We start from the raw sequence: 15,388 nt of genomic DNA, 5'->3' as shown, positions 1-15,388 counted from the left end.
CCTACATGCTAACAGGCTAAAACCCCACTTCGCCCGGACCGAACTGAGCCTGCTGCTGGCGACTGACGAAGGGGGCGAGGACGACTCCGAGCCCTTGCCCGACCTCTTGCAATCCGACATTCACGATGGATCGATCGAAGGGGTCCAACTCGCCTCGTCCCTGACCCCGGAACAGCGCAACGACTGCCAGCAATTACTGCGGGACTACGCAGCCCTCTTCTCTCTCACCCCGGGGGTGACCCACTGGTGCGTCCACGATGTCGACACCGGGGAGAGCCCCCCCATACGACACAGAGCCTACCGGGTGCCTGACCGAGTGCGGGCCTGCATCCAGGCCGAAGTAGCGAAGATGCTGGCCCTGGGGGTCATCGAGCCTTCCGACAGCCCGTGGGCCAGCCCTGTCGTCCTGGTGCCCAAGGCCGCAGCTCCCGGTCACCCCCCGGAGTTGCGATTCTGCGTGGACTACCGAGCCCTGAATGCAGTAACCAAGACAGACGCACACCCAATACCCCGGGCCGACGAACTCATCGACCGCCTAGGGGCCGCTCGCTACTTGAGCACGCTGGACCTCACCGCCGGGTACTGGCAAATCCAGCTCACCCCCGGCGCCCAAGAAAGATCCGCCTTTTCGACCCCGGATGGGCATTACCACTTTCGGGTGATGCCCTTCGGAATGAAGAACGCCCCGGCCACCTTCCAAAGACTGGTGAACAAGGTTTTGGCCGGGCTTGAGGCCTTCAGCGCGGCCTACTTAGATGACATTGCCGTGTACAGCAACCACTGGGCCGAGCACCTTCTCCACCTGAAGGCCGTCCTGGCCGCCCTTCAGCGGGCCGGGCTCACAATCAAGGCCAGCAAATGCCAAATCGGCCACGGATCCGTGACCTACCTGGGCCATCAAGTGGGGAGCGGGCAGGTGGCCCCCCTCCAAGCAAAGATAGATGCCATCCAGACCTGGGAACCCCCCACTACCCAGACCGCTGTCCGGGCCTTCCTGGGCCTCACCGGATACTACCGGCGGTTTATCCGGGACTATGGGAGCATTGTTGGCCCCCTCACAGAGTTAACGTCCAAAAAGCAGCCCAAGAAGGTACACTGGACACCCCGCTGCCAAACAGCCTTCGACACCCTAAAGACAGCCATGTGTACTGCTCCGGTGCTGCAGGCCCCGGACTACCAGAAGGAGTTCGTGGTACAGACGGACGCCTCCGAGTATGGGATCGGGGCCGTCCTATCCCAAGCCGACGAAAAGGGGCTCGACCGACCAGTGGCCTTCATCAGCCGACGACTACTGCCCCGAGAGCAACGCTGGAGCACTATTGAGCGTGAGGCCTTCGCTGTGGTGTGGGCCCTCAAGAAGCTCCGGCCCTACCTCTTTGGCACCCACTTCCGGGTCCAGACCGACCACCGGCCCTTGCAATGGTTAATGCAAATGCGGGGCGAGAACCCCAAGCTGCTGCGGTGGTCCATCTCGCTACAAGGGATGGACTTTGACGTCGAACACCGGCCCGGCAATGACCACGCCAACGCCGACGGCCTGTCCCGCTTCTTCCGCCTTGACGAGGAGAATCCCCAAGGAGATGGGTGACTCTCCATGCCTTCGGCTGGGGGGGACGCCTGTTGGACCCGGCCGCGTGGCGTGGTCCTTAACCCCCTGGATTGTGCCCGCTCCCCACCCCGGCCTTCACGGGCCACCCGTCTGAACTGCACCAAGGCCCTTCACCCGGAGCTGCACGTGGTCGCATACTCCTCGTGGCTCCGCCATCTTGTTGGCATCCACGTCACACCGTGCACCCCCGCTCAACCCGGCCTCGACCCCAGCGAAGCCCCGACATCGAGGCACCACGAACTAGCCAGGGGGTGCCGCAGGAACCATTCATCGCCCCCGGCGGAGGACAGTATCGATGGGACCCCCAACTGTCCTCCCCTCTCGAGGTGTGATCGCCCTGCAACTCCCATGGGCCTGGCGCCTCTCCTGCTGGGCGTCTGGCCACCTCCACCCGGCCACTCCGCCCCCTCGGGCGCATAGGTCCGGACATCAAAGGGCTCCAGACCTATATCTGGGGCGACCCCACCACAGCTCGGCAGTTGTATCCCGGAGTCGAGAGCCCTGCTGATTGAATCGCGGCTGACCCTACGGAGAAGAACTCTTGTCGGAACCATCACGAGCCCTGCTGACTGCGTCGCGGCTCCTTCTTGTGAACCCTTTCTGAACCACCTGGAACATCGGAGCCCTGCTGACGCCGTCGCGGCCCAACCTCGCTGAAACCTCCCTCGGAGCCCTGCTGACGACGTCGCGGCTCGAGCTGAGCAGAAACCATCTTGAGAGCCCTGCTGATTTGATCGCGGCTCTCCACGAACTGTACGCCAGAGCCCTGCTGACGCCGTCGCGGCTCGACCCATCCGAGATCCGGAGGTCCTCCAGCTTGAGGATAAGAACTGGGCCCCAGGTACCCTCGTACCGCATTCCTGCCAAAGACTGTCCCGCTACCCCGACCCTTCCAAAGAGACACTGAGACTTTTGGTGGATCCCTCGATCCCTTCGTGTAAATACTGACCTCGTAACCTTTTTATTGCTGATAAAGAATTGCTTGTCACAAGACAACCTCCTTGAGTCCTGTGTGGTGGTGTTACTGTGCTAGTACGTGATAGGAGAAGGATCTCTCAGGAGACTTCTCGGCAGCGCTCGGCTACTTCGTGCAGTGTGAGGGCCCCCCCCCTTGGTGGTCGTACCGACTCCTCGGGGTCCGCCTTCCAACAAAGTACATATGCTTTTTGGGTTCTGACAATGGACCGGCGTTCATCTCACATGTGATTGAGGGTTTGTGCAACCAGCAGTGTGCGCTGTTGAGAGAAAGAACGGAGTGTTGAAAAATAAGATAGGGAAGATTTGTGCATCCACTGAACTGACCTGGATGGATGCACTACCACTTGCTCTGTTGTCCATGAGAAGCACCTCAGACAGAGTGACAAAGCTCAGCACACATGAAATAGTGTTAGGATGGCAAAGGAACATTCCAGGCCACATGTCTATGTTGTGAGAATGCTCTCTCATGCCCGCCTTGCGCCGCATTTCCCATTCTAATGTGGCACAAAGTATGTTTCACCAATAATTTTTAATGTGCCCGGTTATTGTTATATAGCATTTCTTGAGTACAATGTGCCCAGATATCGATGTGTATATATATAAAAATTATAAATTCATCATGTTTTAAAAAAGGTGCTTGACAAAAGTATTCAGGACATGGTACAAAGCACCAACTGTGCAAATAACGAGTATTCAAATACTGAATAGACATGTGCCTCATGAATATTCAATAGCAGGATACACGTGTAGCATTGGACTTCTGAACACTGGGTAGAAAATGCATATGCAGGAGCTGCCTACACGCGTCAACCATCAAGCAGCAGACGCGTGTATGCAAACAACCTGTAACCGTGAATGAGAGGGTATTTAAACGGCTCCCATTCACACTCGAGTGCTTGGCCTCGTTGCCCCGACACTTACCTGGCTCCAGCTGCTGTTTCCGGACCGGCCTCCTCCTCCTCGGGGATTCCCTGGCTCCTGGGACTCGTCGGACGTCTCCAGCCGGGTTTCCTCTTCCTCCAATTACTCAGCAGCTACCGCATATCCTGAAAAAGACGGGCAGTGCAAAATTAAACAAGGTATTCAAAAGACTACAAAGACACCGGTGAGTAAAGAACTCTTAACCAGTGACTTATTAGAATTTGTGATGGCTCAAGTTCATATGCATTACGGATAGAATTACTGTATTTCTTGGTGTTGATGGACATTTGAACTCAAAGACAGAAAACTTTATTTTTTACAACTTGGCAGCCGATTTTGTCGAACCTTATGAGAATTAAGGATTCAATGTTTTATTTTAAGGAGTAAGCAAAGATTATCAATCTCTAACAAAAGAATGTAACTGGCGCATTAATGTCAAAGTAATATTTTGTCTTGTTATTGGTTATTTAGTGACAATTGATGCTGTTTACTTAAAGCAAGAAGACTCACTATCTTGAACCTAGGCACTTCCACAGAGGAACTCCGGTATTACTACTAGTAAAGTATTGTGTATAATAATTAATGAACCAGTAATCGAGCGCTAATGAATGTATTGTTATTTCCAGATTGCTGATCTGGTATCTAGAGTGTAAGCATTCAGTAGTCCCGTGCACAGCCTAAGAAGTAATTAGGTAAGATTTGAAAGTTAGTTATTGTCAGGACAAATACTAGTGACAAATGATAAGAGGTTTACACATATTCTGTTTTTATATATTCTGATATTAGGAATCTAGTGAAAGGTTCAAAAGTCCTTGAAAGTCCCGAGATATACCAGAATCCAATATCCAGTATTCGGTAAACCTGTCGAACCCCTGTCCGTAACGAAGACCTCTGGATTCTTCGTCTTCTCTAGTCCCTCTTGTCATTCCAACCCCTTTCCCCCCTGGAGACTTTCAAAGGGACGACAAGTTATAAACCTTGGTTGTCATGCTGCCTGTTTTTAGAGGGACTGGGGACTTGTCGTCATCAAGGTGGAACAAGCTGGAGAGCAGGTGAGTGCCTTGTAACAGTCTATTGACCCTCTGTTCTTATCTAATGATCTGCTTCTTCAATACTGCAAAAGACTAAGATCGTCAGGTGCTGTAGGCCCTTCCTGAGGCAGACACCAGCAGCCCATGTCCTGCAGCCAGGGTATTGGGTTTGGATAAAAGCCCACACCAGAAGGCACTGTCTTCAACATCGGTGAGAGGGGCCATATCCGGTCCTTTGACTACAGCAACAGCAGTCAAGTGTGAGGGCCTGACTTCCTGGATCCATGGCTCTCATACCAATAAAGCAGTGACTCCGTCGCCACCATAGAAGCCTCCAGTGCCTTCCCCTGCATCACATCAAGTACAACATCATTACAACACGAGTCCCACGAAAGGTACCAAGTGGAAAAGGTATCCAAGCTCATCCTGAAGGGTTGTGCGTGCTGCACACAGCAGAGAAAGGAAGAGTGTTCAAGCGGGCCCCAAAGATACATCAACAAAAGACATCTGGAACATCAATGCTCCAACCCCTCGGTCTACAAGCTGTGACAACAAGACATCTTTACCTTCCTCATCACTTTGTTTTCTAAATATTGAAAGTGCCTAAGTAATAGAAGTGCTTGCTAACCTCTCGAATTACTTGAAGACAGGCACCAACGGTTACTTTTCTGTTTACAGGTATCATTACTGAGTGTTGGACCTGGCCCATCTGGCAGGTCCGCCCCTGAAGTTTTTATGCTATATGTAGCCTGGGGATGGTGATTCCCCCTCTGAGTGAGTGTGAGGAGAGAGCGACCTCCCCTTCCATAGGAATACATGGGGAATGGATGAGTCCTCAGTAGTTCCCGGTGCGTAGGGTGTGCAGGGTCAAGTCTGGTATGGATGAACTCGGGAGGTTGAATGCTGCGCAACGGTATATGAGGTATGAGTGTGTCTAGTGCAGAAGTCCCTCTTTTGGAAGTTGGCATATTTGTGGAATATGTGCCTGGCGTATGATTGGCCGGGGCTGGCTGGTGAGCCTGGCTCCCAGGATCTGGGAGGGTCTGCCCGGTGGTGAATGGAGTGTTTAGCATACTGATGTGAGGGGAGGAGTGAGCCTGGGTCTGCTTGTGGATTGACCGTCTGGTTTGAGTGTCATGAATGAGGCTGGGTTTTCCCCAGACACTGCTGGCTCCACCCCCTGGGGTGCGGCTGATGTTCCTAGCCTGGCCAGTGTAAAGAATCCCCCATAACCAGTTCCAGCTGGTTCTCCCCCTGCCTGCCCCTTCAGACCAAGAATGTGTGTATAAAAAGGGTGCTGGGACACCCTGGACTGGTTCTTGTTCTCCAACTTGAATCTACCCGGAGCTGCTGCTGCTGGGGCTCAGGGGTGGCGTGCCTCCCTGGGCCCTGCCCTACTCCTGGACTAAGGATGGCCCCTTCCCCTCTTTGGTGCTGTTGGGCCCCCCTGAGGTCCTGGACTACCGACGGACTTTGGTAGCCTGCATCTAGCGCTGGGGGAGCGCTGTCCCTTCTGCCCAGCGCCTGGAAGCGCTGCTCCCTGCCCCTGCCGCTTTGGGGTCCTTCACTCCTGCACCAGCGCTGGTAGCGCTACATTCAACGAGCCGGTGCCCACCCGGCGTCTACCCCGTGCTCCCAGTGTTCGATACCCCCAGCGAGTGCCTACCTCGCTTTATTCTCTGCCCGTGTGCCTTACGAGGGAGCCCACTCCTCGTCGATTTCTCCCCGAGTTCACCGCCGCCGCCCGGGACCCTAGTGACGTCATCCCCGGGCCGCGCTGGTATTGGCTGCCGGCCCGGGATTCCCCACTGGCGTCATCCCCCAGGCCGCGCCGTGATTGGCTGCCGGCCCGGGAGAAGGAGGAGAGGCCGGCCGAAGGAAAACGACGTAGCAGGAGCGGCGGGAGCTCACTCCGCGCCCCTGCGATACCCCCGTGAAGCTGCTGACCTTCCCCGGGGCTCCCGAGAGAGAGAGAGCCCCGGAGCACAAGGAGAAGGCTGGCGCAGCGAAGGAGACCGGCGCACCAAAACCGGTGAGTGCTGCTGCGAGCCCCAGGGAGGAGGGGCGTCGGGACACGTTGTCGGTGTCCGCCCCCCTCGAGTGAATCTCCGGTTGTGCCCGAGGCCCAGGAGGCCTCCCACGAAGCCCAGTCCCCCGAGAGGGACTCCGCGTGCCCCCCCCCAATGGTCTGAGCCCTGCGAGGCTCCACCTGTGGCATTGCCCCCAGAGCCCAAGAGGCTCCACCGTATCATTGCCCCCAGAGCCCGAGTGGCCCCACCCGTTGGCACCCTTTTCCCCAGGGCCGGTAAGGCTCCCACGGGGTCCCTCAGTGGCCCAGCACTTAGTGGGCCACTGCTACGTTTAGCTTTGCCCCGGGCTCCCTGCCATGAACATCGAGACACTTGGGCACCTTGCCCCAGAAAGGCCCGCTGGCCTGTGGATTGCCATGGACCAGGTCTAATGTGATCCCTACACGTATTCTGTGTTGCACCTCTACGGGTGCTCCTGTTGTTGTGTACCTTGTCCTATTTTCCCCCCTTGAATACCAGATGTCCCCTATGTGATTCCTGGGCGTGGTCCCTTGGCCCTGTGCTGTACCTTCTTCCCCGAAGCCCCTACCCGTGCCCCTGGCACCTTGTACGATGTGTGTTCCTATGTGTCCTGCTTAATACAGAATCTATTTTTCATATATATATACTTGGTGTGGAGTTCCTTTGTGGGAGGCCCGGGAGGTTGTTGTTGGTGGGTGCGTGCGCAAATGCTTCACACGTCCTCCGAGATAGGCCTGGCTGCCCGCGCCGCGTTGCCTAGAGGGCGAGCAGGGGTCGACCTTTCATAGGAGTGGTGGTCTCTGACTGGCTGTGGCGCAAGCCCCGGCCGGCCGGGGGTCCCATTTCCTACACTGAGGCTCTGCATTATTCCTCAGCAGACTTTTGAAAAGAGTGAAAGTACAGCAGAAGATAAGACATTCTTCCAACAAGTCACACTAGCCACACGTACCAACGGCTGGAACAATGCCTCAAGACTTTCAGAATAATGAGAGCATATGGCCATGAGTGCTACTAGCAATATTCACCCCCACTGCTGCCGTTACAATGACAACGCTCTTTATAGTGTATTGTGCTCACATTGCTATACCTAGCACTGGCCCTGAGATACCGCTTAAATCAATCAATCAGGCGTTTGTTAAGCGCAACTACTCACCCTTGAGGGTCTCAAGGCGCTGGGGACAGGGGGGGTTCAGGTTCCAGTCCATAAAGGAGGGGGGTCTGTCGAGGAGGCAGGTTTTGAGGTTTTGAGGTTTCTTGCGAAGGTGGAGAGCGATAATGTCTGTCTGTGGTGAAGCGGAAGGGCGTTCCAGGCTCTATCTGCGAGGAAGGAGAAGAAGCGGCCTCCCGATCAGGTCTTTCTGGTGCGGGGGACCATGGCGTAGGAGAGCTGGGCTGATTGTAGGGTCCTTTGGGGAGTGTGGAATTTGAGTCTGCTGTTCAGGTATGCTGGTCCGGTGAGGTGGAGTGCCGTGTGTGCATGGGTGAGAATCTTGAAGGTGATTCTAGCCTCGATGGGGAGCCAGTGGAGTGTGCGCAGGTGCAGGGAGATGTGGTGGTGTCTTGACAGGTTGAGGACCAGTCTGACACAGAGATATTGTACCAAAATGAATAAATAGCCATTGATAAAAATAGGGCAGGGGGACAGTTGGCAGTGCAAGAAAGAAATAAGAGAGCAAATTGGGAAAATTACTGTAGGAGAGTAGGATCTGCACTTATGTTGCCCCCACTTTTTTTCTGATGTTAACACTGGTTTCTGGCTATAGTCTGGCTGAGACCCGGCTAATCAGGGCCCCAGCCTCTCTATTCTCTCTAAACAACTTGGAGTGCATATTAGATGCACTAGTGATTGGATACTGTGGTACCTTATGAGCCCCTAGTATATGGTACCTTAGGTACCAAGGGTATAGGTACTTCACAGGCCTACCATGGGCTGAAGCATGTATTATGCCACCCCTGGGAAGCAGACTAAATCTGACACCACAGGCCTGCTACTGCAGCCTGGGTGAGGTAGTGTTAGCACTCCTCACTGAGATATAGGTTCACTATATCTCTACCAACACATACATATAAACCTATCACTCACCCCTAAGTCAGGCCCGATCAATCCTGAGGGCAGGGTGCTTGATTTCCATGTGAGGGGATGCCTCTGCCTGAGAACACATCAGCGGATCCTAATTGACTTCAATGGAGCAAGTTTTAGGATACTTCGAGAGCGTCTACAAGCAAGTCACTTACAGGGTAAGAAGTTCTAGAGCCAACACACACAGGAGCACCGTAGTGCTGGAGTTACCTCACCCAGGGAAGCTGGGTGCTTAGGTGTCTTTTGGTGTCGGGTCGCGGCGTCGTTTTCAATGGGAGCCAAAGAAGACTTGCTGCTTGTGAAGACAGGAGAAGTGTCCGGTGGAATCCAAGGGTGGATTCAGAACAAGGAAGACCTGAAAGCAGAGGAGACAGTGTTCAAAGTCACTTGGCAGTGAACCGGGGCAAGGAAGCTGGATGCCCACAGTCATCGGGTGATTGCAGGGGATCACGGGTGTCTTGACTCTTCATCCACGAGGTCCAGGAGGCGTCGATGACAACCAGGAGCTGGATACAGCGTGTCCCACGAAGTCTGCAGCTTACTGCGGTGTCGGTGACCAGATTGGAGCCAACAAGCCTTGGTAACAGCAAGTCTCGAGGAAAGTGTAAAAATTCAGCAAGGTCTGAGGGACTCACCCAGCGAGGGTAAGTCAGGGCAGGCCTGGAGCAACCAGGGGAGCCCTTTGAAACTGTAGAAAGGTCTTCTGGGGACCCACAAGCCAGCCGGCAAGGGATCGGGAGGATTCACTCACCAGGAGCCCACGGTCACTCGGGACGAGGTAGGCCTCTGATCTTCGTGGGACACGCTGAATCCAGCTCCTGGTTGTCATCGACGCCTCCTGGACCTCATGACTGAAGAGTCAAGACACCTTAAAGAGATTGGGATTAAAGGGCCTGTATTTTTTGATAGATCTGCTTCTTCCTGACAAAAAGAACTCAGACAGTCAACCTGACATCATAGTCCTTGGAAACCAGAAATCTCATCTGCGGAGCACCTCAAGGTTCATCTCTCAGTCGGACCCTCTTCAAAACTTGCATAACCCCACTGGCCAACGTCATCCATACCTAATACATCACCATCCTCTTCTACACTGACGACATGCAACTAATACTGCCCTCTCTGAATAAAACCCACAACACAAGGAACACGTTTACCGCCTGCATGACATGGATGAAATCCAACTGTTTCAAACTCAACAGTGAGAAGACAGATGTGTTCATCTTTGAAAACAACACCTGTCCATGGGACTCCACCTGATGGCCAGCCACTCTAGGACCTACTCCCACTCCCAGCTTGCACACCAGTAACCTAGGGATCATTATCGACAAAAACCTGGACATGTCCGCCCAGGCCAACGTTGTCACTGCTGAAAATGCTGAAGAAAATCTTAAAATGACTCCCAAGCAACACCAGAAGCCCGTCATCCACGCACTGATCACCAGTAGTCTGGACAACGAGAACTCTCTCTATGCAGAAATCATCAAACAGCACACCAGAAGGCTGCAAACCACCCAGAACCCAGCTGTCAGACTCATCCTCAACCTCTCACTCAGAACACATATCCCACCACACCTGAGGGGACTCCACTGGCTCCAGATACATAAGCACCCACAGTTCAAAGTAATCACCCACACATTCAAGTCACTACACAAAAAGGCCCTGATTACATTAACAACCGCAACTACTTCTGTCAACACCCTAGGCACTCCCGCTCAGCCATTCTCATACTCGGACACATCACAGACATACACAGAAACAGATACGGAGGCCACACCTACTCATACATCGCTCCTAAAGCATGGAACGACTTCCCTCAACACATCAGGGCCTCTTCCACGCTTCTTGAGTTAAGCAAGAAGCTGAAGACCTGGCTCTTCAAATGACTCTGCCCTCGAGGCTAGACTGCCACACCTGCACAGCTCCAGGACACCTTCCCTGGTGATAGTGTGCTCTACAAATACACTTAACATAACATTATCCATTGCCTACTTGTTTTCCCCCGTTGTGGTAAAAATCAGTGCCAGGTGCACAGATTAAGTCTGCAGCGAAGTAAAAAGTAATGCAGTGTAGAGGTTTCCTCTTCAGCTAGCTCTGCATACAGCAAGAGTACAACACAGAGCAAGGGTCACAGACTCCCTCATTTATTTAAAACCACTCAGAGTGCCAGTAATAAGTGGTACAGAGTGTGAAAGTGCACACATTTCTTAAACTCTAAACACCATCTTACTGTGAGTGATAATCAGTGCACTGTACAGGTCTGTAAATACCCCTTACAGGGGTGTGAAATTATTTTTAAAATCTCCTTGTTTTAAGGGAAGATTGATACAGGAATCAGCTTGCCCTTTAAAGAAATCCACTTGTCCAACTTACTACCTAATTATAAGCTGGACATAGAACACATTTATAGCTCTTTTTTAAAAGTAAAAACATGTCTAGAGTTTGGACAGCTTGAGGTGGTCTTGGGTGCAAAATTGGTGGAGTACTTTTTAATTAAATTTTTATTAAAAATGTATTAGTATTGGTACTTGTGATGCAAAGGTAACAGATCTTTGCAGTCTGAGCATGAACTCACTTGTACAGGAGGACGGTTGGAACCTGGGATCCCTAGCTATCTCACTAGAGTTGAAATTGGTAACCCGCAGGAAAATACATGGATCCCTCCAGATGGTGCATTTACACTGTTTGGGGACTGGAATTAAATCCCAGATTCATAGCACTAAACGTGGTTCAAGTATTGGTACCACTCAACAGCAAATTACATCTATAACTCTTGAAGAATCACATTCACATGGCACTTAAATCTCATTTTTAGCTCACAACATATATTTAAACTTTTTACAATTTATAAATAATGTTAATTCCATTTCTTTTTCTGCTCTTCTTTTTGAACTCTGGATCCCTCCCCTTCAAACCTATTTCTTTCTTATTTTGGATGATAGCTACAATTTACTTTACCCTTTGTGTTTTTCACTCTGTATCGCTCATACTTCTCTTCTCTTTCCTCTTCTTGCTTTTTCTGCTCACTCATCTTGTTTTCCCCTTCCTGATGAAGCGAGAAGCAGAGCAGAATGACTTTAAGAGTCTCTTGGACTCCTCCACATAGGCTCCTATATCATAGTACAATCCTCTTTAACGCATGATGAGAGAGTGCAGCAACCCTTTGTAGCATTGTCACAAAAAATTGATCCTGGGTGCTTCGGGCACTCACACATTTGGAGGTTAGGCCGAAGTCTCACTCAGACTTCTTCAAACTATGGGGAAGAACTAGAACTTCACGTGACGTTGCTCAGACGTCTGCTGTGTGCCGAGTAGTACCAGACTATTCTGCACAGCGCAGACCTTCTTTTCAGCCAGTGATCCTAAAGATCTCTGTACAGAGAAGAGAGGCCAGGAAGAGTGACTGACAGCCCCACCAACATCTGCTAAGACAGGAACCCTGCAAATAGACACACTGCAGACACGCCTCATACAGACACACACACAACCTGCAAAGACAACCCTGCCCTGTCCACATGCACACACATCCAACCTACACACACACACCCTTACAGAGATACTTTAAGAACACAGACACATACCTTCCACTGCTTGACGGGCCTCCTACATGGCACACCAAAGTCTGTGCACACACACACAATCCCTGCAGCAGGCACACAACCTCTGTAGCGGATAATGCCATAAGCCAACCTAAGGCACAGGAAACTATTGCAATGATTGAAGCTTCTGCCTAGTCTGAGAGATGGAAACTGGACAATGGGAGAAAAAGGGCGCTGGGCAGCACGGGTAGCCTTGAGGTCAACTGCCTGGGGGACATGCTTCGAACATAGGGGCAGGGGTAGCCAAGTCAACAAATTAACAGCGAGAGCAGAGCACAGGGTGTGTACAGATTCCTCACAGTGCAATAAGATCCAGTGCAGCATGCACAGATACCTCACAGTGCAGGAAACGGCAGTGTAGTGGCACAGACTTCTCACAGTATAGTAAGATGCAGTGCAATGCAGATTTATCATAGTGCAGTAGACAGCAATCCAGTGTACACAGATTCCTCGTAGTGCAGTGAGGCGCAGTGAGCACAGATTCCTCACAGTGCAGTAAGATGAAGTGCAGAGTACACAGATTCCTCAGTGCAGTAAGATGCAGTGCAGTATGTACAGATTCCTCATAATGCAGTAAGATGCAGTGCAGTTTGCACAGATTCCTAACAGTGCAGTGTACACAGATTCGTAGGTGCAGTAAGATGCTGTGCTGGGTGGACTGATTCCTTATATTGCAGGAAGGAGAAGTGCAGTGTGCATAGACTCCTCTCAGTGCAGTAAGATGCAGTGCACAGATGCAAACTCCTCACAGTGCAGTAAGATGCAGTGCACAGATGCAGACTCCTCACAGTGCAGTAAAATGCAGTGCAGTGCACAGATCCCCTCAGAAGTAAAGGCCCCCGGATAGAAGAGCCCAGCTCATCCCCGCTCCTGCAGAGATTCCCTCCAGGATTATTCAGCCTATGTCTACAAACACAGCAGAAGGGGCTGACAATCTCCTACCTGAGCAGAAACCTGTGCAGACATGTCCAGGCGCTCTCCTCCCCTGGGGCTGGGGTGGGGGGTGAGGAGCAGATCTGGGGTCTGGGGGGGGGCTGTGAGGGTCTGGAGATGAAGGTAACTGCCCACCAGACAGGGGTCCTTCCTCCTCTGCAGTAGACTGAACACACCAGAAGAGGCTGGAAGTGATATCACCACCGCTGCTGGTGCTGTCTCTGCCGCCGCTGACCCGGAAGAGGAAACCATTCTCACCTTTCATGCAATGTGCTGCTTAGTGGGTTTCATCAGCAGGCTATTAGCGCCCTCTGGTGGCCACTGACGGAACCGCCGCCTCCAGGCTCCAGCAGGGAATACATTTCAAACAAACAAGCCTTTATACCTGTAAAGACCTGGGATTTCAGTTGTCACAGACGTGAATGTTTTTAAGGGTCAGACAGTTCAAGTACAGGGACACCATTGCCGCTCAAAGGGAAGATGCCCATTCAAATAAAAGCAGACTGCCAGGAAGTCACAAACACCTTTCACATCGTCAATAGGGAAGCCGATACCTTTGTCATAAGCTTCACCGCAGAGGACTTGTGCCTAGTATTTTTCGTGCACATAGTAAAAGCCTTCCAAACTGATGAGATTTGAGGCACTTCCTTCATCGGCCTCGGGTGTCTAAAAGCTCCTCCCATCAAGCTGCACATCGATAAGTCCATAAAGCTGGTAGCTCTTCGGCACCGGCGCATACCCTTCCACCAAAGACCCCTGGTTGAGCAAGAACTCTGCAAGCTAAAATCACAAGGCATGATTGAGAAAGTCTCGGACCAACACCGTGAGTGTCCCCCATGGTGATCGCCGAAAAGCTGATGCAACCAGCAAGTGTGGCTGTGTATAGACAAGCGCCTCCCCAATCAAGCCATCAAGCGGGAGAGTCACATAACACCCACGATGGACGATATCATTGCTGACCTTAATGGCTCAAGGTAGTTCTCTAAGCTATACCTCAACGCAGGGTACAACCAACTGATGTTGGAAGAGGAGAGCTGCTATATTACCTCCTTCTCGACACACCTAGGGCTACACTGGTACAAGCAACTAAACTTTGGAATTTCCTCAGCAGCAGAGGTATTCCAGGGGGCAATTAGAGAAACCCAGTCTGGCTTGCAAGATGTGATGAATGTAAGCAATGATATATTAATTCATTCAACCACTACCAAAGAACATCACAGTCACCTTCGAGCGGCATTCTGACCATGGAGTTAATCTCCATAAATGCTCTTTCTTCCAGAATTTAATCGAATTCTTTGGTTATGTGTTTAACCAAGGTGTTCAGGTAGACCCTCGCAAGTCTCAAGCCATCAAGCAGGCACCAGCCCACACTACGGTATCAGAGGTGCGCAGCTTCCTAGGAATGGCCACGTACTGTGGTCGGTTCATCCCAAACCTGACAACCATGACCGATGCTCTATGATCCTTGACTGAGAAAGACGCACCCTGGAAATGGGGCCACAGCAAGGAGGAGGCCTTCCAGAACATCAAGGAAGCCTTACTCAGCACAGTAATCACCCAAGAAATAGAGCCAGGCAAGTGGGCACCCCTCGCCTTTGCCTGTAAAGACCTCAGCCAACTGAGGCGCGATACTCCCAGATAGAACGAGAAGCGCTAGCCATCAAGTGGGAGGGTGGCCACTTCCACCTCTCCCTCAGTGTGCAGCCATACCAAGTGGTCACCGACCACCAACCACTCGTCCTCCTGTTTCGAGGTACAGGGCCACACTCTCCGTCATGGATTGAACAGTGGGTGATCTAACTACAGCATTACCAGATGCAAGTAGTTTACCGGCAAGATAAAAAAAAACTAGCTGTTTTCTCTCCCGTCACCCACCAGTCCAGGCGGACAAGAACAATGACAACACTCACACCACGGAAGAGTACATAACCATGTTGTCTCATGGAGCATGCCCACAGGCACTCACTATCACAGAAGCCACCAAGTCTGATCCCGTCATGATTAAGATCATGGAAGCCCTTCAGCAATGCTTGTGGCAGAACTTCCTAACAGATGCCAATAACTGGCATGGCCCAGATATAGAATGCCTCAGGAAGATATGGAGGGGGCGGGTGCGTGATGACTTGAGTGCCACAGCAGATAGGCTCATATTGCGCAGAGGGCGCAGTATAATTCCTGAGAGTCTGCAG

General features: G+C 52.0%; 1 protein-coding gene across 1 annotated transcript in view; it reads right to left on the bottom strand.

Annotated features, from left to right (window-relative positions):
- The window catches only part of LOC146838985 (uncharacterized), a 71,212-nt gene extending 57,799 nt beyond the window's left edge, over window positions 1-13,413 (bottom strand). Inside the window, exons 1-3 of the mRNA XM_085603012.1 lie at window positions 13,209-13,413; window positions 8,881-9,025; window positions 3,509-3,633 (exon numbers count right to left, since the gene is read on the bottom strand). The gene's annotated coding sequence lies outside the window, so the exon portion shown is untranslated. The remainder of the gene's footprint in view (window positions 1-3,508; window positions 3,634-8,880; window positions 9,026-13,208) is intronic.
- Between the last annotated feature and the right edge of the window lie 1,975 nt (window positions 13,414-15,388).

The sequence above is a fragment of the Triturus cristatus genome, chromosome 4_2, assembly GCF_964204655.1.
Source record: "Triturus cristatus chromosome 4_2, aTriCri1.1, whole genome shotgun sequence".
Taxonomy (NCBI): domain Eukaryota; kingdom Metazoa; phylum Chordata; class Amphibia; order Caudata; family Salamandridae; genus Triturus; species Triturus cristatus.
Note: the sequence above shows the minus strand (reverse complement) of the source record. Positions and strands in the feature narration are given on the sequence as shown.